The following is a 27272-nucleotide window of genomic DNA, read 5'->3' on the forward strand; positions in this document are numbered from 1 at the left end:
CCACTGTTTAGGTACATTAGGGGCTCTCCAAAGGCAACATGACACCCTCAGAACATTCCCTCAAAGTCTGCATTCCAAAACATCACTACTTCCCTTCCGAGCCCTGACGTGTGTCCATACAGTAGTTTTCTCCCATATATGGGGCGTCAGCGTACTCAGGACAAATTGGGCAACAACTTTTGGGGTCCAATTTCTCCTGGTACCCTTGGGAAAATAAAAAAATGGTGACTAAAAGATCATGTTTGTGGAAAAAATACGAATTTTGTATTTTCACGCCCGGGCGTTATAAACTTCTGTGAATCACTGGGGGGGTTCAAAGTGCTCACCACACATCTAGATAAGTTCCTTGGGGGGTCTAGTTTACAAAATGGTGTCATTTGTGGGGGGTTTCCACTGTTTAGGTACATCAGGGGTTTTCCAATCACGACATGGTGTCCGATCTCAATTCCAGCCAAAAACGTCAAATGGCGCTGCTTCCCTTCCGAGCTCTGCCATGCGCCTAAATACTGGTTTACCCCCACATGTGGGGTATCAGCGTACTCAGGAGAAATTGCACAATAACTTTTAGGGTCCTGTCACCCTTGGAAAAATAAGAATTGAGGGTGAAAAGATCATTTTTGTGGAAAAAATATGATTTTTTAATTGTACCGCTGTACGTTATAAACTTCTGTAAAGCCCTTGTGGGTTCAAAGTTCTCACCACATATCTACATAAGTTCCTTAGGGGGTCTAGTTTCCAAAATGGGGTCACTTGTAGGGGGTTTCCACTGTTTAGGTACATCAGGGACTCTCCAAACGTGACATGGCGTCCGATCTGAATTCCAGCCAATTTTGCATTGAAAAAGTCAAACGGCGCTCCTTCCATTCTGAGCTCTGCCATGCGCCGAAACAGTCGTTCCCCCCCACAGTTATTAGAATGGTGTCACTTTTGGGTATTTTCTATCATATAGACCCCTCAAAGTGGCTTCAAATGTGATGTGGTCCGTAAAAATAAAATGGTGTTGTAAAAATGAGAAATCGCTGGTCAACTTTTAACCCTTATAACTTCCTAACAAAAAAAAAAATTTTGGTTCCAAAATTGTGCTGATGTAAAATAAACATGTGGGAAATGTTAGTTATCAAGTTTTTTGTGTGCTGTATCTCTGTGATTTAAGGGCATAAAAATTCAAATTTGGAAAATTGCGAAATTTTCTAAATTTTTGCCAAATTTCCATTTTTCTCACAAATAAACGCAAGTTATTTGAATGAAATTTTACCACTATCATGAAGTACAATATGTCACGAGAAAACAGTGTCAGAATCACCGGGATCCATGGAAGCGTTCCAGAGTTATGACCTCATAAAGGTACAGTGGTCAGAATTATAAAAATTGGCCCGGTCATGAACGTGCAAACCACCCTTGGGGGTGAAGGGGTTAATGGTTTTTTTTTTTTTCAATAAAATTTGATATTTTATTTTAATACTGGATCTCTTCATATTTTTCGGCGCCATCATGGTATATAGATCCGAAAATGTTTTGTTTTGACCAATTTCATCAAGTCTAGAGAACATTTTAAATGAATAATCCCATTCATTTTGAAAGTTCATGTCATCCTGAAATTGTGAAATTTCCTTATGAATATGTAAACCACGAGGCAATTGTTCCAATTCCTCATATGATTTCAATGCTTTAATTATCCAGAATAGGCATATTTCTTTTTCAGAGAGTATGCTGATTTCGTGGTCCGATGTTCTGATGCCCATGACTTGTAACTCATGTTTCAGGTTACTGTCAGAAAAAAATTCACCTGCGTTAATTCTTCCTGCTAAAATGCCGCGCTCTGCCATGTGATTTTCATTAGGTGCGTTTTTCTGGATCCATATCCATAGCTCTAATCCAATGTGGATGTGCCAGACAAAGTACAAGGAGTCCTGAATTCAATATTCTGGTATTAGAATGGCCAAGGCACCATACCACTTTTTGTGGAAAGTACTGCACCTATGAGTTATCATTATTTGTAAAGAGAAGCAGGTGGTGCTTAGCAAGGTAAGTATTCAAAGTCCATGGTGCAAGTATGAGAAAAATGCGTCACTCACCATTTCTTTGAAAAAATTCAGTCCTTTATTTCATCTTCAGACAAATAAGCGGCTGGCGCCAGGCAGGGGGTGCAGGGATATGTGTGTGACTGCCGTTGGCCGTTTCACACTGAACACAGTGCTTCTACAGACTCAAACATCTATTGACGTCATGATAATCTGCTAAAATGTTGTAAAAATCTTGTTAAAGATCCCCTTCAAGCTAGTTTGAAACAAGATAAACAAGCCAGCTCTCGTTTAGCTCTTTTTTTATAACCTTCATATGCCTAGTAATTGTATAGTTTAGACTAGGTTCACATTCATACTGTGCTCTGCGTTTGAGTTTCCGTCAAAATCAGGGCCACATGAGTGATTGCTATTAATGTGACCCAACACAGATTTCTGGTGGGCCACAGTACTTAAAGCAAACCTGTTAGCAAGTTTTTTCTCAGTAATCTACAGACACTGTCATGTTGTCACTGTTATACTGATTAAAATGATACTTGGTTGAAGAAATCTGTCTTGTGGTTCTTGTGTAATCAGTGTTAGAAGTTTTCAGTTAATGAGATTCTTGTGCTTCGGGGCAGGAATGTAGGCAGAGTCTTATCTTGTTGCGCTAAGCAAGAGAAACCAAGGAAGAACTGACCACAGGCCGCCCCGAAGCACAAACAGTCTGCCTCTGTCTCTACGATGAGGAACATGTTAGTGCTTCAGGGTGGCCTGTGGGCAGGTCTTTCCTTGGTTTCTCTGGCTTAGAGCAACAAGACAAGACTCTGCCTACAGCCCCGCCCTGGAGCACGGGCATATCATTAGCTGGAAACTTCTAACACTGATTACAATAACACTGATCACAATATTGGGACTTGCTCAACGATTTAAGAAAAAATTCTCCTATTAGGCTGCTACTTAAAGGGAACCTGTCACCACAAAAAATGCTACAATTGTGGCCAAAAGTATTGACACCCCTGCAATTCTGTCAGATAATACTCAGTTTCTTCCTGATAATGATTGCAAACACAAATTCTTTGGTATTATTATCTTCATTTAATTTGTCTTAAATGAAAAAACATAAAAGGAATTGTCCTAAAGCCAAATTGGATATAATTCCACACCAAACATAAAAAAGAGGGTGGACAAAAGTATTGGCACTGTTCGAAAAATCATGTGATGCTTCTCTAATTTGTGTAATTAACAGCACCTGTAACTTACCTGTGGCACCTAACAGGTGTTGGCAATAGCTAAATCACACTTGCAGCCAGTTGACATGGATTAAAGTTGACTCAACCTCTGTCCTGTGTCCTTGTGTGTAACACATTGAGCATGGAGCAAAGAAAGAAGACCGTGCGCAGTGTCATCAAGAAGTTTAAAGCCCATGGCACTGTGGCTAACCTCCCTAGATGTGGACGGAAAAGAAAAATTGACAAGAGATTTCAACAAAAGATTGTGCAGATGTTGGATAAAGAACCTCGACTAACATCCAAACAAGTTCAAGCTGCTCTGCAGTCTGAGGGTACAACAGTGTCAACCTGTACTATCCGTCGGCGTCTGAATGAAAAGGGACTGTATGGTAGGAGACCCAGGAAGACCCCACTTCTTACTCCGAGACATAAAAAAGCCAGGCTGGAGTTTGCCAAAACTTACCTGAAAATGCCTAAAACGTTTTGGAAGAATGTTCTCTGGTCAGATGAGACAAAAGTAGAGCTTTTCGGGCAAAGGCATCAACATAGAGTTTACAGGAGAAAAAAAGAGGCATTCAAAGAAAAGAACACGGTCCCTACAGTCAAACATGGCGTAGGTTCCCTGATGTTTTGGGGTTGCTTTGCTGCCTCTGGCACTGGACTGCTTGACCGTGTGCATGGCATTATGATGTCAGAAGACTACCAACAAATTTTGCAGCATAATGTAGGGCCCAGTGTGAGAAAGCTGGGTCTCCCTCAGAGGTCATGGGTCTTCCAGCAGGACAATGACCCAAAAAACACTTCAAAAAGCACTAGAAAATGGTTTGAGAGAAAGCACTGGAGGAGACTTCTAAGGTGGCCAGCATTGAGTCCAGACCTGAATCCCATAGAACACCTGTGGAGAGATCTAAAAATGGCAGTTTGGAGAAGGCACCCTTCAAATATCAGGGACCTGGAGCAGTTTGCCAAAGAAGAATGGTCTAAAATTCCAGCAGAGCATTGTAAGAAACTCATTGATGGTTACCGGAAGCGGTTGGTCGCAGTTATTTTGGCTAAAGGTTGTGCAGCCAAGTATTAGGCTGAGGGTGCCAATACTTTTGTCTGGCCCATTTTTGGAGTTTTGTGTGAAAAGATCAATGTTTTACTTTTTGCTTCATTCTCTTTTGTGTTTTTTCATTTAAGGCCGGGGTCACACTGGCGAGGAATACGGCCGAGTGAGAGGCGCTAAAAGCACACATTAGACACGGACAAATGATTCTCTATGGGGTCACTCGCACCAGGCGTATATTTCTCATCCGTATCCTACGCTCCGTGGTACGTCTATGGGAGCGTACATGCTGGTTTCCAAGGTAAGCGTCGGGTATCCAGGAGTCGTGCGGCTCCTGGATACCCGACGTTTACATTAGAAACCAGCGTCGCTGGTCTTGATCACTGGGGCTGTCTAACGATGTCCCAGCGATCCCATCATGTCGGATGGTTGGTGGGATCGCTGGGACATCGTTTACTGTGACGGGGCCTTAACTGCTTCCCTTGTTTTGTGGAGCGCTGGTTACTAAGGAAATATATATAACATACATGAATGTGTAATCTTCATTTTAATCTTAGCATTCTGTAGCTCAAGAGCGAGATTTGATTTTGTTTTATATATATATATATAAGTGTTGACTTGTGTATTTACTTGAATAAAAAATATTTTAAGACAAATAAAATGATTAAAAAACTTTTCCTGGACTATTTACCTACATCAGATTCCAATTGGCGCTTTATGTATATAGATAATGTGCTTTTTCCGTGTGGAGACTGTAATACAAGGTGTGTGAACGAGGTCTAACACCGATGTGATCCTAGATGGTTGTAACTGTGTGAGCCTCATCAGAGGCATAGTGGCCATAAGTCTACAGATTTGCTACTGATTTTGTGGCATGACAAAAAATGTACTGTAATTGATGGCAAGTTGTTTAAAACCCACAACAATCACTTTATGATTGTATTACTCTGCACTGAGATCGTCACTTCATTGTAACGTGTTGTCATCTTCTTTGTTTCCCCAGTTTGTTTTTTTGTTTCAGTGGAAATCCTATAACTTCATACTTATAGAAAGCCGTGAGTTCCTGTGTGACCACCCATGTACAGATACGAGGTACGTGACCGAGGTGAGCTGTGGAACTAGGTAGATACCACATACCTATGTATCTTCTGTGTTTTACTAGAATCTAGGATGTGTCTCATGTTTCTCAAAGAATTTGTTTGATCTTTAAAGTTTTTTGTGTTTTTTAAACCATCCCGGAGACTGATAAACCTGTGTTTTAGATTACTCACCCTCTAATAATGAGATGACTCTGCCCCTTGTTTCCCAATCTGTATAGCAAAGTTTAACAGATTGTTTTCTGAACCTGTCTCTGCTCATTGTCGGCTCAAAAGTGTGAAAAGGCTTAATTCTGAGGATAATCACATAGGAACATTATGATTTGGAATATAAATGAGATTTTAATGGTATTTTCTGAAGTTACTTTTCCTTTAAAAAGACTCTGCTAGAAATAGAAGTCAATTCCTTGAAGTTTTAGTGTTGAGCCGGTTGACTGGAAATGGATGTCTAAGACCATCATAAAGCAAGTTAACGCTGTGAATATTTGTGTCACTCTAGGAAACCGTCTCCTCTGGCAATTATCCTCCGGGCTGAAAACTTTACACGTGTATATTAAGTTTCAGGTAGGTGTGGAAAAAATGCTGCAAAGAAAGGAGCTTTCAAGAATAAGAGTGTTAAAAGTAAACTATTATCAAGTGAATGAACAAAAGGGAAATCTAAATCAAATCAATATTTGGGGTGACCGACCTTTTGCCTTCAAACAGCATCAATTCCAGAGACACTTGTTGACTATATTTGTGCAGTAAAAATGCATCTTTAGACAAGACCATTTTAAAATGTGCCCAATTTATCGCAGTGGTTCATCCTGTTTGGTAAATTTGTCAAATTTTGACAATCAGTCTGGGATGGTCTAAAGTCTATATCTGGGCATAGACGGACTGTCTCCAGGATGGTTGTAGATAAAGAGGGGCTTAATGAACTTAATCTATTCTTTAACAGATTTAATCACACACTGGCTGCTCCTGCCCCTGCATACCATTCTGTTCAATATGAGCCTGAGAATAGGTATAGTACCACAACTATGGAAATTATCGTGTGTGGTACCAGTTCCAAAGAAACCTTATCCGAAAGACCTTAATGACTATAGACCTGTAGCATTGACATCACATCTGATGAAGGTACTAGAGAGATTGGTTCTCACACGTCTCCATCCTCTAGTGAGCTCGGATATGGACCCTCTCCAGTTTGCCTACAGGCCGGGCATTGGTGTGGATGATGCCATTATCCACCTTCTAGATAGGACTCTCTCTCACCTGGAGAAACCTGGGAACACTGTGAGAATAATGTTCTTCGATTTCTCTAGTGCTTTTAATACCATACAGCCAGGTCTACTGAGAGACAAGCTGGGCCTTGTTGGCGTGGACCTCCAACTCTCCACCTGGATCCTTAACTACCTCACGAACCGACCTCAGTTTGTAAAGGTTCGGGACAGTGTGTCAGACACGGTGATCTGCAATACAGGGGCACCTCAAGGTACAGTTCTTGCCCCTTTTCTCTTAACACTGTACACTGCAGATTTTAAGTGCAACTCATCTAGCTGCTACTTGCAGAAGTATTCTGATGACTCTGCTATAGTAGGCCTCATCACAGGAGAAGATGAAAGAGAGTACAGAGATACTAACCAAGCTTTTGTGGAGTGGTGTCAGAGGAACCACCTTAGGATTAATTCCAGGAAGACCAAGGAATTGGTGGTGGACTTTCGCAAGGGAAAAAATCCACCAGTAGTGGTGAACATTCAGGGAAATGACATTGAGATAGTCGACACTTAGAAGTACCTTGGTGTGATCCTCAATAATAAGCTTGACTGGGCCCATCACTTGGATGCAGTGTACAGGAAGGGCCACAGTAGGCTTTATCTGCTCAGAAGGCTGAGAGCCTTCGGAGTTAGGGGGGCACTCCTTGCATCCTTCTTCAACTCTGTTGTGGCATCAGTCATCTTCTTTGGTGTGGCGTGCTGGGGTAGTGGCATATCAACCAGGGACAGGAATAGGCTGGACAAACTGATTAGAAGGGCCAGCTCTGTCCTGGGATACCCCCTTGATCCAGATCAGGAAGTAGGTGACAGGAGGATACTGGCCAAGGTGAGCTACATAGTGCAGAATGATTCCCATCCCATGCATGAGACCGTGACAAAGATGTGCAGTACTGTCAGTGACTGGCTACTTCATCCTAAATGTGAGAGGGAGCGCTATCGAAAGTCCTTCCTTCCTGCTGCAGTTAGGCTGTATAACAAGCACTGTCCAAAACTTGAGAACGACCCAAACAGTGAACTGATAGATCCCAAGTTGTGATAGTCCGGTTATATCTTTTTTTTTTTTTTTTGTATATGTACCTACCTACTGTCAATGTAATGCCTTTATGCATCTGTATCTGTACTTATTCCTGCCTTGCTGCTGTAATGCTCTGAATTTCCCCATGGTGGGATGATTAAAGGATTATCTTATCTTAAATACCCTGTGGTAAGCATATAAGTATTAGTACATGCAAATAACATAGGGGACTTAATTAACATTGTTTTGATTAAAAAGCATAAAAGCCATCCCACCATGACAAGGTGTACACAATCGGGATGGTACCTGGCTATTGTAATTCACCTCACTATGTGTCAGCAGACTTAAAAATTAGATAAGGGCAGAGTAGGACCTGGGTCCAGATTGTTCAGACACCTGCCTATGGAAATCTATTTAAACAAATTGAACAGCCCTAAAAAGGGGATCCACGCCTCTTGTTTGTACAAAGTAAAAAAAACAACTTATACCAATATATCCTCTGGCTCAATTTTGTTGATTTAATTTTTTTAATTTTTTGTAAAAACAAGAGGCATGGCTCCCCCTTTTTTGGGAGGGGCTGTTCATTTTGTTTATATAGATTTCCACAGACAGTGTCTGAACAGCCTTGTACCCAGCTCCTACTCTTCCCTCAACTTTTTTTGCGTCTTCGGACACAATGCGTTGAACTATTAGGTACCGTCCTCCTTGGGGCACAACCTGTCGTGAAGGGATGGCTTTTACTTTTTTTTGTTGACTAAGTACCCTATATTATTTATATGTACTTTTTTTTTTTTTACCTACTACAGGGTATTTGCTCATTTTGTTTTTATCTTGGGTTCTGTTTCTTAAATTACCACAGTGTGAATGCGCACTTATGCATTGCACTTGCACCAACATATGCTCTGGCTCAATTTTTTTGGCTTTGATAAAGATCTAATCTGTTTACCACCTATTATAGTTGACTTACTTTATGCCAGAAATCTGCGCCACAATTCTGGAACATTGTGTTGCATGTTAAGCCATCCACCTTTTTTTAGTACAAATTATCTTGATAAATCTTCATCAAATGGATTATTGGGCCACTGAGCTCATTGTACAGCGCTGGTGTGATTCATTGAGATGAGGATAAAGGTCCTGTGCTATAGTACATTCATCATTACTATAAGGCCAGGTTCACATTGCGTTTAACCAGCCCGTTCAACGCATAGTGTTGATGGGCTAGTTAAACGGTTTAGCATAATGCGATCGCGTTATGCTATACCTGCTAGCGCAGATGTGTCATCTGCACTAGCGGTGACGGAGCCTCAGATGCTGCAGCCCGCATCCGAGGCTCCATCACTGAATGAGGGCACATCGCGAACGCGTGCCACTTTACGGCATGGGTCGTGATGCGCCCGACAGTGGAGGGCAATGGCAGCATTAACGGACTGTGTTACACCGCATTATGCCGCGGTGTATTGCAGTCCGTCTAACGGACTGTCTAAACGTAATGAGAGCCCAGCCTAAGGCCGGAGTCACACTACCGTTTAATACGAAGGGGTGGTATGCGAGAAAACATTGCATAGCACTCGGACCAGTGTTAATCTATGGCGCTGCTCACATCAACGTATTTTTTCTCGGGCGTATTCTGCGGGCATGTAAAATCACAGTATGCTGTAATTTTATGCGTATGTCGGTCGAGTCTCGCCAATGCAAGCCTATGGATGCGAGAAAAAATTGGACACCACACAGACCATGCGAGTGCTGTACGATGTTTACACACCGGTGTCCTTTGAAAAGCTGGCAATTCATCTGCGGTGTACGGAAAAATCACAGACCGGTTAGAATAGAATAGATATATGCATATAGAATACATAGATGTCAGTGACACACACAAATATATATATATATATATATATATGTATTTATATTGCATAGATACAAGAAAAGCCGGCAAATCATCTGTTGCGTACAGTATAACATATAGCATATAGAATACATAGATATATAGATGTCAGTGACACACACAAATATATATATGTATTTATATTGCATAGATACAAGAAAAGCCGGCAAATCATCTGTTGTGTACATTATAATAATAGTGTGACAAATTAGAATAGATATATACACATAGAATAGATGTATACATAATATGTGTATTTATATGGCATAGAGAGATAGAAGAAAAGTCGATAATTCATCTGCTGTGTTCTGTAAAATCACTGCAGGAGCCGACAGGATAGATGAAATGGATTACATACAGTAAATACAAATAGAATAGATAGATATATAGATGTCAGTGAAAAATACAATTAGTACAGTGTGTGTGCAAATTACTGTATGTGTTTATTTAATAAGATTATTTTTTGGAAAAAAATGGCGTGAGCTCCCGCGCAATTTTCATAACCAACAGACGGAAAGCTGACGACTGGGGGCAGATGTTTATAGCCTGGGAAGGGGGTAATACCCATGGAGTTTCCCAGGCTATTAATATCAGCTCACAACTGTATACTTAGCCTTTAAGGGCTATTAAAATGGGGGACCCCCCAAGAAAATGACGTGGGGTCCCCCTATAATAACCAGCAAAGGCTATGCAGAAAGCTGCAGGCTGATATTAATAGCCTAGGAAGGGACCATGGATACTGGCCCCCCTGGTTAAAAACATCAGCTCTCAGCCGCCCCAGAAATGCTTCATTCATCATGCATCCGGCATCTCTGATATCGCTATTGTGTATTGGTATTTTACCATTTTCTTCATTGGGTAGGTGATTTTTAATATTGGATTATTAAAGTCTAATTTTAAGGAAATATAAGTTCACTTCTTGAGCTAATATTAATAGCCTGGGAAGCTCCATGGGTATTGCCCCCTTCCCAGGCTATAAACATCTGGCCCCAGTCGTCGGCTTTCCCTCTGCTGGTTCCGAAAATTGCACGGGAGCCCACACCATGTTTTTCTGAAAAATAATTTTTTACTAAATACATGTACAGTAATTTGCACTGTACTAATTGTATTTGTCACTGACATCCAACAAATTTTACCACTATCATGATGTACAATATGTCATGAAAAAAAGTCTTAGTGGGATCCGTTGAAGCGTTCCAGAGTTATTACCACATAAAGTGACATTGGTCAGAATTGTAATATTTTGCCTGACCAGAAAGGTGGAAACGGTCTTGGGGGTTTGAATGGGTTAAAGGAATTATGCCACAAATCAATCAGTAGTGTAGCCAGAATATTGCATTTCTGCCATAAAAGAATTATAAAGGGATGAAATTCAGCCCAGGAAGTGTTTTTTTTTTTATTTTTTATTTCCAACTTGGCCAGAGCAAAACTGCTAAAAAATTAAATGAAAAGCAAAAGAATGAGATGCAATGAATTTTATGTAGGCTAGCGCTGGATGAACTGCCCTTCATATTAACACTAGCCTGATTAATGGGAATGAAGCCTGATAAATGTTTTTGAATCAGTTAAGATAAAGAAATTGAACTAAAGGTGCTGTCACACTTAGCGATGTACCAGCGATCCCGACCAGCGATATGACGCGGTCAGGATCGCTGGTGCATCGCTAAGTGGTCGCTAGTGAGCTGCCACACAGGCAGATCTCACTAGCGACATCGCTGGGGACGGGGGTCGCTACTTACCTGTCACACCAGGCGATCCTGCGTCCTCCCGCCCGGCTCCACGCGTCGCTCGTCTTCACAGCAGGAAGCGCCACAGGAAGCTGACGACGAGGAACGGTCCTGAACGTTCTCGCGCGATCAGCGATAACCAGCGGGGGAGCCGGTCGGAGGTAAGTATCAGACATAGCGATATCGCTAGCAATATCGCTATAACGTCACTAGTTATAGCGATATTGCTAGCGATATCTCTTAGTGTGACATGCCCTTAAGATTTTAGCTAGAAGCTTTAGATCTATATTAAGGAAGAAAATTGGACTGTAGTTGTTATTCCTAAACCCAACAAGAAACCTCTTCATGTCCATAACTATGTAGCTAATAGAGATGATGTAAGGCTTTGGGAGCCTGATCTTGTAACTTTATACAAGTTGGCGATGTGAGAAGGCAAAATATCAGATTTTTTTTGAATAGCATATGCAAAAGCCTTTCAGTTGTGGAGTTGTTGACATTTTGCGAGAAATAATAGCCCAGGCAACTTCCATTAGAAGCATGTCTTCTTCTGTAAGGGTCCCGTTTCACATAGCAACGCACCAGCGATCCCGACAACGATACGACCAGGTAAGGATCGCTGGTGCGTCGCTACATGTTCGCTACATGGCTGTCAAACAGGTAGACTTACCCAATGACGCAGCAACAATCCAGCGATCCTTATAATGACCTCAGCGGTCGTTGGGACCTTGTTACACAGCAGCGATTCTGACGACTCCCGCCTGTGTCCATGATTTCTGAGTCGCTAACGAGGTCGCTCGTCGGTGTCAAACACAGCGGTGCATGCTGGCCAGCGGGACATCAGCGATCAAAAAATGGCCCAGGACTTTCGAGCACGATCAGCGACATCGCAGCCGGGGCCTGGTCACTGCTACGAGATCGCTGGCGAGTTCGCTGTTGCGTCAAAAAATCAGTGACGCTTCAGCAATCTCGCTATGTGAGATGGGGCCTTTAAGACTTATGTTTGATTGTCGTCTTTGGGAGGGAGAGACTATCTGCGAGAGAGTTGGCGTGATTAGGAGAAAAGCTATTAGACTTGGCGTAAAGTGACACTAGTTAAGACAGAAAGAAGTGCTCTATATTTTTAGGCTTAAGCCCCCGTCACACTAAGCGAGATCGCTAGCGAGATCGCTGCTGAGTCACAAGTTTTGTGAGGCAACAGCGACCTCAGCAGCGATCTCGCTACGTTTGCCAGGTAGCAGCAACCAGGCCCCTGCTGTGAGATCGCTGGTCGAGTTGGAATCAGCTGGACATTTTTTGGATTATTGAGGTCCCGCTGGGTAGCATGCATCGGTATATTTGACACCTTACCAACGACCTCGTTAGCGACTCAGAAGCGAGACACATAGGCGTGGATTTGCGTTGATTCGAGGTCTGAATCGTCAGAGTAGCTGCTATGTGACAGGGTCCCAACGACCAATGACATCGTTCGAAAGGTCGCTACGGGTCGCCGTTTCGTTGCTGCGTCGTTGGGAAGATCTGACTGTTTGGCATCTCACCAGCGACCACATAGCGAGTTTATGGGCTAAGAGTGAACCAGATTTTTTTTATCCCAAGCACAGAATTTTCTTTTACATCAACAAGTCAGTTTTATCCATTTGGTCTGTTAACTATAATTATTTAAGTCCGCTCTTTCATAACTTAGTGCTGTGTGTTGGTTATTGTTGCTGTGAGACAGTCTCTGGGGGGTGGTGTGGACCATAGGTTTGTGGGCTTTGCCCAGCAGCGGTGGGGCTGTGGGTTACTTTAGTCGATCTCCATGCTGGTGCAGTATCATGGCATGAATGGTTGCTGCCTCTACACGTCACCTAATGGGTTAAATATCCTCAAAGAGGTTCACGATGACATAGCAGAGGGCTTGTACATTTTGATCAAAACTATACCTAAGAACCTTGAATGAAGTTTGGAAAATGTACTTGTTTACAGTAGATTAATGTATAATATTTGGATGGGTAGACTGTCTTTTTCAATACAACTTCAGCATAATTTGAGATTCATTTACAATAGCGGGGTCTATTTTCCAAGTCTCCTCTAAAGGTACTGTCACACTTAGCGATGTACCAGCGATCCCGACAAGCGATATCACGCGGTCAGGATCGCTGGTACATCACTAAGTGGTCGCTAGTGAGCTGCCACACAGGCAGATCTCACCAGCGACATCGCTGGGGACAGGGGTCGCTACTTACCTGTCAGATGCGGCGATCCTGCGTCCTCCCGCCCGGCTCCACGCGTCGCTCGTCGTCACAGCAGGAAGCGCCGCAGGAAGCTGACGATGAGAAACAGTCCTGGACGTTCTCGCGCGATCAGCGATAACCAGCGGGGGAGCCGGTCGTAGGTAAGTATCAGACACAGCGATATCGCTAGCAATATCGCTATAACGTCACAAGTTATAGCGATATTGCTAGCGATATCTCTTAGTGTGACAGGCCCTTTAGGCACCTAAATTTGCAGTTAGGTTTGAAAATATTCAAAAGTCACTGTGGACATCCCAGAGGGTAACCTGAGTAGTGGAGAGACAGAGGAAAAATTTAAATCAAGATAATATTGTAATTCAGCCTGAATTTGTGTGAAAGTGTCTGAAGAAGTGAAAAAAGAATCATTCAAGCAGCAATTCTTTTGTGTTTTGCTTGGGATTAGTGAATGGCAGATAAGAATGACTATGATCAGACCAAGAGCAACAACCAATATTTAGAGAGGTTTTCAATGGGAGATAAAATTTAGAGGTAAATGTATGATTGATCCTGCAGAATGAATCATTTAGGGACACCTCGGGCATATGTTCGAACCACCCACCCCTCAAAACTGGATTTGGATGTATGTGCCAACGAGGCCACAGACTGTAATGGTGCAGGCAGAGAAAACTTGCTTTCTAGCATGCATCATTTTCTGGCATGTACGCTGGAGGCGGACACCCAGATGCAGTCTACTAGGCATGAGTGTTCGCCTCCAGTAGGTGTACACTCGCGCAAATGGTCCATGTCAGAGCGCACATTCGCTCTGCCAGCTCATACGTCCAAATCCCAATTTGCGGGGGGTTAGGACCTATGCCCCGATGGGACTACAGAGCGTGTCCCTAAGCGCAATATAAAAGCACCCTAAAAGAAGTCTTGTACCTTCCAGGTATCCACCAGGTCAAAGACCTGCAAGAGAGATCTGAAATTCACTTAAATGGAAACTGTCGCCCCCCCAGGCATTTTTAAGTAAGAGCCACCTTGTGCAGCACTAATGCTGCATTCTGTCAAGGTGGCTAATTTACTTAGCGTCCCTTCCACCGCAGAAATAATAGTTTTTAAAATTGTTCAAAAATACCTGAATTTTCACAGGGGGCAGGTCTTTCCCCCTCTGACAGACTGGGAATCTTGGGCATGAGAGCTGCAGAGAACTACTGCGCATGCCCAAGATTCCCAGCCCCGCAGTGTGACTAAATCATAAGCGACTGCGGGGCGGGATCTATGGCCGTGCGATATGAAGGCCAGGATGTGATCTGAGAGCACGGGCACGTCGGGCAGCGCTAACTGCGCATGCCCACGAAACTATAGTACAGCGCAGGCGCCAGCATTTCAAAAGAACACTGAGGAGGCGGCGCCAAATGCAAAATGACTGATGGATCTGAGACGTCTGTCAGAGGGGGAAAGACCTGCCCCCCTGTCAAAAATCAGGTATTTTTGAACAATTTTAAAAACGATTATTTCTGCGGTGGAAGGGACGCTAAGTAAAAGAGCCACCTAGACAGAATGCAGTATTAGTGCTGCACAAGGTGGCTCTTTTACTTAAAAACTTCTGGGGGGGTGACTGGTTTCCTTTAAATACACGAGAATTTAGCCCACAAAATAAAAAAGCCTCACAAACATTGTAGTGATACCTGCGTGCCAGCTCATATCTGTGTGCTCAAACTCTTGCCAGTTTACGGCTGTTTTATTTTTAGGGGCTGCCTGTCACTTTGCTTTAAATACACGAGAATTTAGCCCAGAAAATAAAAAAGGCCACACATTCATTGTAGTGGTCTCTCCGTGCCAGCTACTATCTGTGCGTGCTCAAACTTTGGGCAGTTTATGGCTGTTTGATTTTTCGCCTGCCTGTCACTGTTGTTATATCCAGCAGTCTTTTGTATCCAAAAAAAAGATGAATAAGGAATACAGTCTGTTATCTCAGGCAGAGGCCTGGTGTATCTGTGGTGGAAAAATCTTAACTTTCCAGGCCTACAGTACTTACCACATCCAATTGTTCTCTAAAGACATCCATTTGTAGGCAGCTTTTTACCTCTTTCATTACTCAATTTAAAATGGGCAAGGCAAGGGACGGGGAAGAGGACATGATGCTAATGGTGCATGCAGAGGACGAGGCCATGGCAAAGCTTACAGTGGGCCAAAGCAAAGACCCACATCTTCGCGATCGAAATTCCTGTCTCAGTTTCTAGGGGACCGCACCACAACACTATTGAAGCCAGAGCAGTGTGAAACGGTTGTTGGTTGGATAGCGGATAATGCTTCAAGTCACTTAGCCACCAACACCACCATGTCTTCCACACGGTTAAGTCTGAGTAGCCATGAGTGTGGACTGGATATTACTCACCCTGCTCCTCCTTCCTCCCACCATGCCGAGTGCCCTGAGACAACTGATGCCACACTCGGACACTCAGAAGAGCTGTTCAGTCATCCATTTGTAGATTCGTGCCTCTAGCCCGCTCCACTTGAAGCGGGGCAAGATGATATTCCATGTAGCAATTCACAAATCTTTGAGCAGCCACGGTCACCTGAGGTGGATGATGAGACACAATTGCCAGAAACTCAGGAGGAGGAGCAGGGTGCGGATGTGGAAGACGAGGTGGTGGATGACATAGTGACTGACCCAACCTGGCAGGAGGACATGCAGAGCGAGCAAGGCAGCACACATGGGGAAGGAGGCATATCACCCCAACAGGCAGGAAGATGCAGTGTGGTGGCCGCAGACAGAAGGCGTGCATCCGTTCCCCGTCACACCAACAGGCCGGAAGTTGCCATTCAAAGTGTTAGATCTTCCAGAATCCGGTTATTTTTTAAGGGCTCTGCCGATAACCCCAAACAGGCCATTTGCAGCAATTGCCATGCCCGCATCAGCAGGGGTAGTAAAACTACTAGCCTGACCACTACTAGCATGATTAAGCACATGGTAGCAAAGGACCCGACTTTGTGGGCAGATCCACAGTCTCCAGGAACACTGTCTGCAGGTGACAACACTTCTTCTTTCACTGTTTTGCGTACATGCCAATCCCCAGTTCCACTTGCCTGTGAAGATGCCTCGAGCCCTGCACCTGTTCTTGCCCACAGTCAAGCAGCACCGTCATCAAGCCTGTCCATGTCCTTGTCCCAGCCCAGCCTTCAGTTGTCTATAACCCAGTCATTGAACGCAAGCGGAAATACCCAGCCAATGCACCACAGGCCACAGTACTTAATTCGCACATCTCTCGTCTGCTTGTGCTCAAAATGTTGCCTTTTAGATGGAAGCTTTCCGCAACTTAATGGCAGCGGCTGTCCCAAGGTACTCGGTCCTCAGTCGCCACTATTTCTCCCGTTGTGCCATACCGGCCTTACACCAGCATGTGTCCCACAACATTACCCGTGCCCTCAACAATGCTGTTACTGGTAAAGTCCACCCAATCACGGACACGTGGACAAGTGCCAGTGGGCAGGGACGGTACATCTCACTGACGGCACACTGGGTTAATATAGTAGAAGCCGGCACCCTGTCGGACCTTGGGATGGAACACCTCCTTCCCACGCCGAGGATTGCTGGCCCTACGTCAGTCAGGGTTGCTCCCACAGTCTCCTGCTCCTGCACCTCCTCCTCCTTCTGCTCTTCAGCCTCCATCTCTGAAATGAACACATCAGTCAGAAGCTGGAAGCACTGCAGCACTGCCTCAGCCAAGCGGCAACAGGCTGTGCTGAAGCTAATCTGCATAGATGACAAACCACACAATGCAGAAGAGTTGTGGACAGTGCTGAAGGAGCAGTCAGATATTTGGCTGATACCGCTGAACCTACAGCCAGGCATCGTCGTGTGTAACAATGGCCGGAACCTGGTGGCGGCTCTAAGGCAAGGTTAGCTCACACACGTACCTTGCCCGGCCCTCTCCACATCTCCTAGTGTACTGGCCTGTCTCCGGGTAGCACCTCCAGTCTCTGAACACTACGCTGACAGACACAGCAAACCTTGCCACAGTTCACATTGATGTGCCATCCTGGGTGAGCTGCGCTACCTGAGCCATTTGTGTGGGTTGTAGAGTCCGTCTCATGCTACCACGAGTGTGAAAACAAAACCAACATTCAAAAGTGACCAAAACATCAGCCAGAAAGCATTGGCACTGAGATGTGGTCTGTGGTCCCCACCTGCAGAACCACTCCTTTACTGAGGGTGTCTTGATAATTGCCAATAATTTCCATCTGTTTTCTATTCCATTTGCACAACAGCATGTGAAATTTATTGTCAAACAGTGTTGCTTCCTAAGTGGACAGATTAATTTCACAGAAGTTTGATTTACTTGGCGTTATATTGTGGTGTTTAAGTGTTCCCTTTATTTTTTTGAGCAGTGTATATTCTAATGTCTGCAAATTTGGGATTCAGTATCATTATAACTGGGAACATGTGGGTGAGGGAATATATTTCAAAACAGAAATGGAGGTCACAGTTGAATTCTTGCTAGCCATGCGGTTGGAAGGTGCACCAGGCATAGTCACCCAGCATTAGTTGTTATTTCCCGAATGCCCAGTTCGCACCATAGAACATTTCATAGCAATAGGTGCATTAGAGTTGTCCACTCTCCCTCCCTATGTTGTTATTAATCTATATTCTGGATATAAGGTATTGCATTAAAAAATAGTGGTAATAATGAAGAGATTTAGTGCAATATGTTGTTATCCGTTTTGTATGGTCATGTTATTCATTCGTTTGCGTTGTATATTTTGGTAGTGTTGTCAAAAGTCATGGCTGACGATATGTGAGCAATGTTTTCTTTGTAAAGTGGCAAATCTATCCACAGTTTAGAGGGGGATGATGGTGCCAGTCTAACGGTCTAGTTAGGACGACTATGTGAGGGTATAATGCCATAGACAAAAGGCTCACAGTAAACGATCCCTGAGTATCGGTAACATCCATAGCCTTATTTCTGGCCGGGCACATCCATAGCCTTATTACTGCCCCTTGACACATAATGACTCTCTATGGAGAATCGTTGAAAAAAAAATTAAGAAAAAATGGACTAAAAACATTTTAATTGATCAATGTCCTCAAATCTAAATATAAAACTATTAGGTATTTTATATAATAATAATAATAATAACATCATAATGTAACTATTGCATGGTATTTCACAATTCAGAGGCTACAGGTACAATGTCAGACATCACAAAGTAACCCATAGTTCAATTCCTACAAGAGGAGGTGATGACTCTGCTCAAACATTTACAACCCATAAGTAAAATGTTGGACACAAAAGGTAATAAGTGTTTTTAGTATAAGGTGCGGCCACCTTTACAATAAATAAGGATATACATATAAGGCTGCATGAACCGGCCACCGGCCTGTATCTGTATGTACTGAATTTTATCAGATAACAAAATACATAGCTAAGTTTGATAAATGTGAAAAAAAATTTCAATAAACCAAAGGTTTTTTTTTTTATTTTAGTTAATAATGAGTGATTGCGCGCCCTTCGGGAGTGCGCTGAGATTACGAACCATGCAATGGGGTGTAACCACGCATCAGACTGACCTCGCAATGGGGTGTAACCACGCACCAGACTGGCGTATGTGCAGACTAGCAGCAAAAATAACTACCTGGTGTACCTCTCCTTGTGTATGAAAAAGCTGTGTCGTTAATACTGTTCAGGTAGAGCTATTCGATAGCGCTATCCATGAAGAAAGTGCACGGGTAGAGCTATCCCATAGCTCTGTTCCTAAAGGAAATGAACGGGTAGAGCTATCCGATAGCGCTAGCCCTCAATGTTCCTGAGCGTAAGCTATTTCACATGGTTGAGCGCACTTGGGATCTGCCCCCAAGGCCCTGCCCATTCCCAATGTTTGGTCCGTAGACCGCGGCTAGGAGTTAGTCCCGCTTCTAAACAGGTCCAGCAAGGATGGTCCAGCAGTGATGGTGGATCTGCTGGACTTCAGGGCGCTGGATGCTTAGGTCTTTCAGATGGTTCTAGGGCAGCAGTAACAACAAGCAAATACTTGCGCTGCCCTGGATAATCCCTGCCGGAAAGATGATGAGATCCGGCGGAAGATGGAACCTATGAGAAGAGAAGTACATATAATGTGAGTGATTGGGGCTCCATATGACATTATATCACTGTGCGGTCACTGTGGCCGGACGGCAGAGGAATACTATCACACAGAGGGCAGGATCATTGTCAGCCATCATATATGTGATAATCCCATCACTGACATATGACATCTGCTCCCCACGAATGATTCTTACTGACATCACACAACATGGAGCTGATTCTCACACTTACCTAGTCTCTTTTTCCCCTTTTCTCTAGTTTCTGATTTTTCTTCTTTAATCAAATTTATTGCAGATATTCTTTCCATCTGAGCTGGAAATTCTGATTAGAAAGTAAAAAAAAAAAAAACCCCTCAGTAATGACATATCCTAATGGGATCTGCTTTGTCTCCTGTATATAGTAGGATTGTTCTAGTCCTGTCTCCTATAGTCCTGATAATCTGGTATTATATCATAATAGGACAGAATAAGTCCTATATAATATACATAATCCCATCTGAGGGGCATTAGATGTGTCACTGATATAGAGCAGTAAGCGCCCTGTGTGCCACCATGTGGTGCATCACTGATGAGCAATATTCTATTATAGGAGATAATGTCTTCTTACGATGATGTAGGTCATTGGACGCTGCAACGTATCTCACAGAATCCATGAAAACAATTGTACAAAATTAGTGAAATAGGGATTCAGTATGGGCCCATGGGCAACATAATTGTGATCCATGAATCATGAATAACATAGGAGACCTATTACAGAAAAACCATGTGGAAATATTTGAGCCTTGAAGTCAACATTCCCATTGTTGGTGCTGCAGACATGAACATACCTGATGATAGTGAGGACGAGGATGGTAGGATGCTAATAGCGTCGTCTCTATCAGGTACGGGGACAGATTCTTTCTGCCTGTTTGGAAGAAGAAAAACACGTAAATCACAAGGCATCAGTATAAAAGGGGTTGTCAAACTATAAGAACACTAATTATGCTATAAGGCCTAATATGACTTATGACTTCCATAGTGGAGAAGGTTTAATGCTCTAAACTAACTTTTATAGAGCAGAGAGGAAAACAACTACCAATTATGTCAGGTATGTAATACTACATCTCTCCTACAGTGTGGGGGCAGCACTATAGATGCATGACTGGCCTCGATCATGGGCTGCTATCACCAGCACTTTCTAAGGACAAAAGTACAATGACCGCTAACCATGGGGCGGTGGATGTTGCATTTGATATTATGGTATTCCTGTCCTTTATTTGGTGTTGTGCACATATATCAGCCTGGAGCTCCCAGTAATGACCCCATAATCTACTCACATTTCTGAGATATTTGTGCTGGATTTTGGTGCACACTCTGGAGATGACTTGCGATCCTCCTCATCCTCTGAGACCAGATGTGTGTCTATATCAGAGTGATCTACAAGACATAGGTAATGAAGTGTTATTACAGGTTGTCAATATAACACAGTCAACATTTATACATGAAACATGGAAAACATAAAAACCACGTGGATATATTTGAGCCTTGAAGTCAACATTCCCATTGTTGGTTCTGCAGACAAGGACATACCTGACATTTGGGACAAGGATGGCAAGATAATAGCGTTGTCTCTAGCGTTGTCTCTATCAGATACGGGGACAGATTCTATCTGCCTGTTTGGAAGAAGAAAAACATGTAAATCACAAGGAAACACAGTATAAAAGGGGTTGTCTCACTATAAGAATACCGACTATAAGGTCTAATAGGACATATGACTGCCATAGTGGGGAAGGTCTAATGCTCAAAACTAACTTTTAAGGGCCTGTCACACTAAGCGATATTGCTAGCAATATCGCTATAACGTCACTGATTTTGTGACGTTATAGCGATATTGCTAGTGATATCGCTATGTCTGATACTTACCTCCGACCGGCTCCCCCGCTGATAATCGCTGATCGCGTGAGAACATCCTGGGCCGTTTCTCGTCGTCAGCTTCCTGTGGTGCCGATGAGCAACGTGTGGACGCGGGCGGGAGGACGTCAGGATCGCCTCGTCTGACAGGTAAGTAGCGACCCCCGACCCCTGCTATGTCGCTGGTGAGATCTGCCTGTGTGGCAGCTCACTAGCGACCACTTAGCGATGCACCAGCGATCCTGACTGCGTCATATCGCTGGTGCATTGCTAAGTGTGACAGTGCCTTTATAGAGCGGAGTGGAAAACGACTACCAAGAATTTCTGGCATGTAATACTACATCTTTCCTACAGTGTGGACATTACTAAAAATGCATGACTGGCCACAATCATGGGCTGTTATCACCAGCGGTTTCTGAAGCCAAAATGACATTCAAATAAGATGACGGTCATCCTGGTCAGTGGAGAGTCGTTTTCGCCCTCTGGCGGTCTGTAGCATTGTTGTCCCCAATGTCTGCTGCTTGGCCTTGCTGTAATGGACTGCCGTTTTAGAAATTTTAAGGATGGAGGCCATTTGTCCTCAAAAGAGATGACTGAATATTTCAAAGTTCGGTTCGGATTATGATCGCCAAATTTGCAATATTCGCCGATTTATTCATCGAATATTCATCAAACGCCATTCAAGTCAATGGGAGGCAAAAAGAAACACATACACAACACCTTCAAACGGGCCCAAAAGCTGCCAAAACACATCAAAATAGGGGCAGACAACAGGAAATTGGCCTCAATTCAACCACAGTACAAATTTTATAATAGCACAGCAGCAAGCAGCCATGCATGAGGTATCAGGGTCTGGGCCAGCATTTACAGCTTAAAATTGAATTTCAAATTAAGTACAAAAAAATACTGGCAGACACCAGAAAAGTGGCATTAATTGCACCACAGTGGAAATAGTATAACAGGGACTGACACCCCTTACACTACAGCCAACCCGACAGATGGACACCAAACCAGGAGTGTTCACATTTCCAAATATTAATGGCAGACACCACCAAAGTGGCATGAATTTCACAAGAGTAGAAATAGTATAATAGAGACAGACACATCTTCCACTACAGCCAACCCAGGAGATGGACACTCATCCAGGAGTGTATACATTTCCAAAAATTAATGGCAGATGCCACCAAAGTGGCATCAATTTCACCACAGTAGAATTAGTATAATAAGGAGCGACATCTCTTACACTACAGCCAATGCAGCAGATGGACACCCAACCAGGAGAGTTCATATTTCCAAATATTAGTGGCAGACACCACCAAAGTGGCATGAATTTCACGAGAGTAGAAATAGTGTAATAGGGACCGACACATCTTCCACTACACCCAACCCAGCAGATGAATACCCAATCACTAGTATTCAAATTTCAAAAAATGAATAAAGTTAAATTTGCACCCTGGAGTAGGCTCCCATTATCTGTGGCTGGACGCATTAACCTGATTATAATAATACTACTCCCTAAATTTAGCTACTCCCTTCAGCACAGTGCGGTACCGGTGCCCAGGTCCTTTTTTGTAAGTCTCAATTCCCTGGTCACGTCCTTTATATGGGGGGGAAAACTAGGCCCAAACTTAAATTGTCCACTTTACAAAGACCAAAGAAGGGAGGTGGGGCGACATTGCCAGATTTTTTCCTATACTACTTAACTGGGCAGGCTAAAGCTTTAAGTAAATGGATGCCGGGTAATTGCCTCCCCAATTCTGAAAGTCACTTGCTTCACGCTGCACAAGCGGATTGCCCGTTAGTGTTCCTTGAGTTGGAGAAAACTAATGTCCCACGTCTGCTACCCATGCTCCGGCTGGCACGATTAATATGGAGACAAATCAAGAACGTAATTGGGTTTAAAGATTTTATAGCTTCAATGCCCCTGTGGAATAATAACTATTTTCCGGGGTTGTTGAATCGCCCATCCACTGTTTTTTGGATTCAGTGTGGCGTCTCTTCACTGGGAGACTTGTATGACTGAGGGATCTTAAAGTCTTTTGAACAATTACAGGTCACACATGATTTTCCGAGATCTCAGTTTTTTCGTTATTTGCAGCTGAGATCGGCTCTTCAATCACATATGAGGGGTAGGGGTGTGGGCCGTACTATTTCATCTTTACCTCTGATAGGAATCCTCAATTCGCAGGGTCCCCAGGGTCTCATATCCTCTTTGTATACATACGTGCTGTCAGTAGGGGCAGAATCATCAGAATGTTTGCGATGTCACTTGCCAGATGCGGATTTTATTCATATGGTGTGGCAATGTCCCACTATCCTACATTACTGGAAATAGGTGACTACACTACTGACATCCCTGGTACAAACCCCTGTCCCTCTAGAGCCATTGGTCTGCTTGTCTGGGGTATGGGAGGAGGAGATTTGGGATAGCTATACTGGGGTCTTCCTGCGAGAGATGCTGTTTATGGCACGGAAAGGTGCTGGCATTGCGGTGGATGGGGGGTTCATGTCCTTCCCTTAGATTTTGGATTGAGTTGGTAAATTCGATTATTCCATATGAGCGCACGTTATACCAAAATAGGGGATGCCCGGGCAAATTTGAAAAGATTTGGGAGAGGTGGAATTCCTCTCATCTTACTTTGCAAGGCTGAGACATCACATGCGACATAATTTGATATAGGAGACCAGGCTGCGGAAATAGGAGATACTAGTTGATGTAGTGGTAGTTTGTAGTTTAGGAATTTTCTGAATGATACGACAAGGCTTGTGGAATTGGATTGATACACATGCTGGAAAATGTATAGCCAATTATCCTTTAGGTATGTTTGGAAGGATATGTACATTTGGCCTTGTTTATCTATAAGAGTGTGCAATCTCTTTGCATTGTATTTTACATTGGACGGAAACATGTGTGCTATGTATAATGCTTGTTATCATAAGCTATTATGTATGTTGTACATTATTTGTGTCCTGAGGTTCAATAAACGAATTAAAAAAAAAAAAATTTCAAAAAATGAGGGCCTGACACCACTGAAGTGGCATCAATTTCACGAGAGTAGAAATAGTATAATAGGGACCAACACAACTTCTACTACAGCCAACCCAGCAGATGGAGACCAACCATGACTGTTCATATTTCCACAAATTTGTGTTAACATCTGCAGCAGGCACAGAAGCCACACTAAAGACATCACAGAGGGCAATTACGCAAGATCAAAGCAGCATACTAAAAACTAAAACATAGCCTAGTCTGTACTGTCTGCCATTGGGATGCAAAGTCCTTGGATCTTGTTCATCTTAATGAAAGTTAGGCGGGCTACACTTTCAGGGGACAACCGGCTGTGCTTATCGTCAGGACACCACCAGCAGCGCTGAAAACATGTTCTGAGAGAATGCTGGATGCCGGGCATGATAAAACCTCCAAGGTGTAAGGGGTGAGTTCAGGCCACTCATCCATTTTGGAAGACCAAAATGTGAAAGGGTCCAAACCCTCCCTGATGCTATTGATATTCAGTTCTAGATACCCCTGCACCATCCTTTCCATTTGTTCACCACGAGTCAGATTTGGACTGGTGCACGAACTGGTCTAAAACAAAGTGTCAAAGGACTCATAGAAATTGCTTCTGCAACTTACACTACAACTGCTGCTGCTAATGTTTTGGCATTGACGATTTGACGTGCCAGAGTTTGGAAGTCTAGAGCTGCGATGCACACTGTGTGCCTCACTGCTGTCATTGGGAAAACCTCTCTTAAGGTTGTTTAAATGCATGTTTTCAAACTGCAGCATTCGCGGGTCCCTTTCTAGGGCGGGAATCATCTGGCAAAATTTTGTCTTATAATGTGGATCTAACAGAGTGGCAACCGAGTAGTCCCAACTGTTTCGAATCATAACTATACGGGGATCATGTTGGAGATAGTGCAGCAAGAAGGCACTCATATGTCAGGCTCTTCCATGAGGTCCAAGCCCATGTTGTGTTGGTGGCTGGGTAACACTGATATTTGTTTCCCCACTTCCGCCAACCACGAACAACAGAGAGGGGATGGTTATCAGAGTGGAATTTCAAAGTGTCAGCACATCACATATCAACTTGTTAACTGGCATGGACAAAGATTTCTGTGTTGATGCAAGTCGATGACCTGATGGGTGTGAACGGAGGAAGGGAGCACCCAACTTCCATGCTTTCTGCAGCAACTCACCCAGGCCAGGATACTGTCAGAGAAAACACTGTGCCACCAGGTTGAGGATATGAACCATGCAAGGCACGTGTGTGGGCTTGCCTTGGCATAGGGCATCCACTAAGTTCACACTGTTTTCGGACATGGCCTTCCATGGATGCCGATTCAGCGGAGGCAGCCATTGATTAAACTCAGCCTGGAGAGCTGTCCACAACTCTTCAGCTGTATGACTGCGATCTCAATTTTAACACTACCTGATTGCTGTGAGCTGCGCAGTATGGAGGTGGTGGCGATTCGTTCTCCACTGTTGGAACGCATGTCCCATTAAGGCAGAGGTTGAGGGTGCAGTTGAAGGCCCTAGACGAGGTAGAGGAGGAGTCAGTTGCATTGGAGGAAGTGTGAAATATAGAGGTTTGTCCTGCAAGGCGTGGGGATTCCAAGACTTGTGGAGCAGCACCTTCCCTGCCTGTCCCCCACAACCACCAGAGTCACCCAGTGCCCAGTCAGTGAGATGTAACACTCTCTTGGTCATGCTTACTCGTCCAAGTGTCTGTGGTGAAATGCAGACATAGATTTCGTCAAGGAGTGGGTGATGTCTGCAACATGCTGGTGTAGCACAGGCACAGCTTTCTAATAAAAGTAATGGTGGCTGAGCAACTGGTACTGGGAGACTGCGATGGCCATCAGCTTTCGGAAACCATGTGTATCTACCAGGCGGAAAGACAGCATTTCCATGGCCAACAGATTGGAGATGGTGGAGTTCAACCTCTTAGCTTTATCACGTGAAGGAGGAAACAATCTTTTACGTGACCACAACTGCGGTAACGTCGGCTGGCTGAGAGAGGGAGGTGTACGGTGAACTGGACAAACTGCTGGACCATGAGGGAAGTGCAGGAGGAGATGTGGATTGAAAAAGCTGTGAGCAAGCTGACAGGCTCTCACTCAGCCTGACTGGAGCAGGTAAAGAAGCCGAGGTTCTGCGGTCGGAGACCTGCATCACAATGCTTAGCACAGTAACAGAGGAGGAAGAAGCAGCAGATGCGATTGATGGGGTGGCTGTTGGTTTTTGAGGTCTGCTGGTCCGCATTTTAGAGCAGTGGGATTCCCAGAGTAACGAATGTTGACTGTGAAGGTGCATACCTGTAGCAGTCAAATAATTGCACTTTTTCCCTCTACTCAGTTTTTTCAAAGTTGGCAGATTACGTGGGGGGCGTGGCCAGCCTGTGACCTGAGTGGATGCAGCAGCTCTGAGCTCCTGTTCCAGGGCAACCTACCAAGCGATAACGTAAGCGAGTTGGAGGCCAGGATTGACACAGATCGCATAGGAATACCCCTAGAACATACCGCTGGGGTCAAAGGATGGATTCCCGCAGTAAAGCAGCTGAAAAGCTAAAGAAAAACAAGGGCTCTCCCTCAGCACTGAAAATCCAAGATGGCGCCCGGCTCTCTCCATGCAGCCCCAGGCCGGTGAGTGTAAAACCAGTGCAAGCATCCCAGCGCCTAAAACATACAGCCTTTAAGGCTGGAAGCAAGTCTGGCCCCAGCGCTGCAAAAACTGCCGCTTTAGAGAGCCCAGGGAGTGCTTTAAAAGACTCCATTAGCACTACACAGCAAAAGCGCTTGAAATCTCGCGATAGCGGCCATGACACTT

This window comes from Dendrobates tinctorius, unplaced genomic scaffold, assembly GCF_039654945.1.
Source record: "Dendrobates tinctorius isolate UK_male_01 unplaced genomic scaffold, ASM3965494v1 ptg000107l, whole genome shotgun sequence".
In the NCBI taxonomy this organism is placed as follows: domain Eukaryota; kingdom Metazoa; phylum Chordata; class Amphibia; order Anura; family Dendrobatidae; genus Dendrobates; species Dendrobates tinctorius.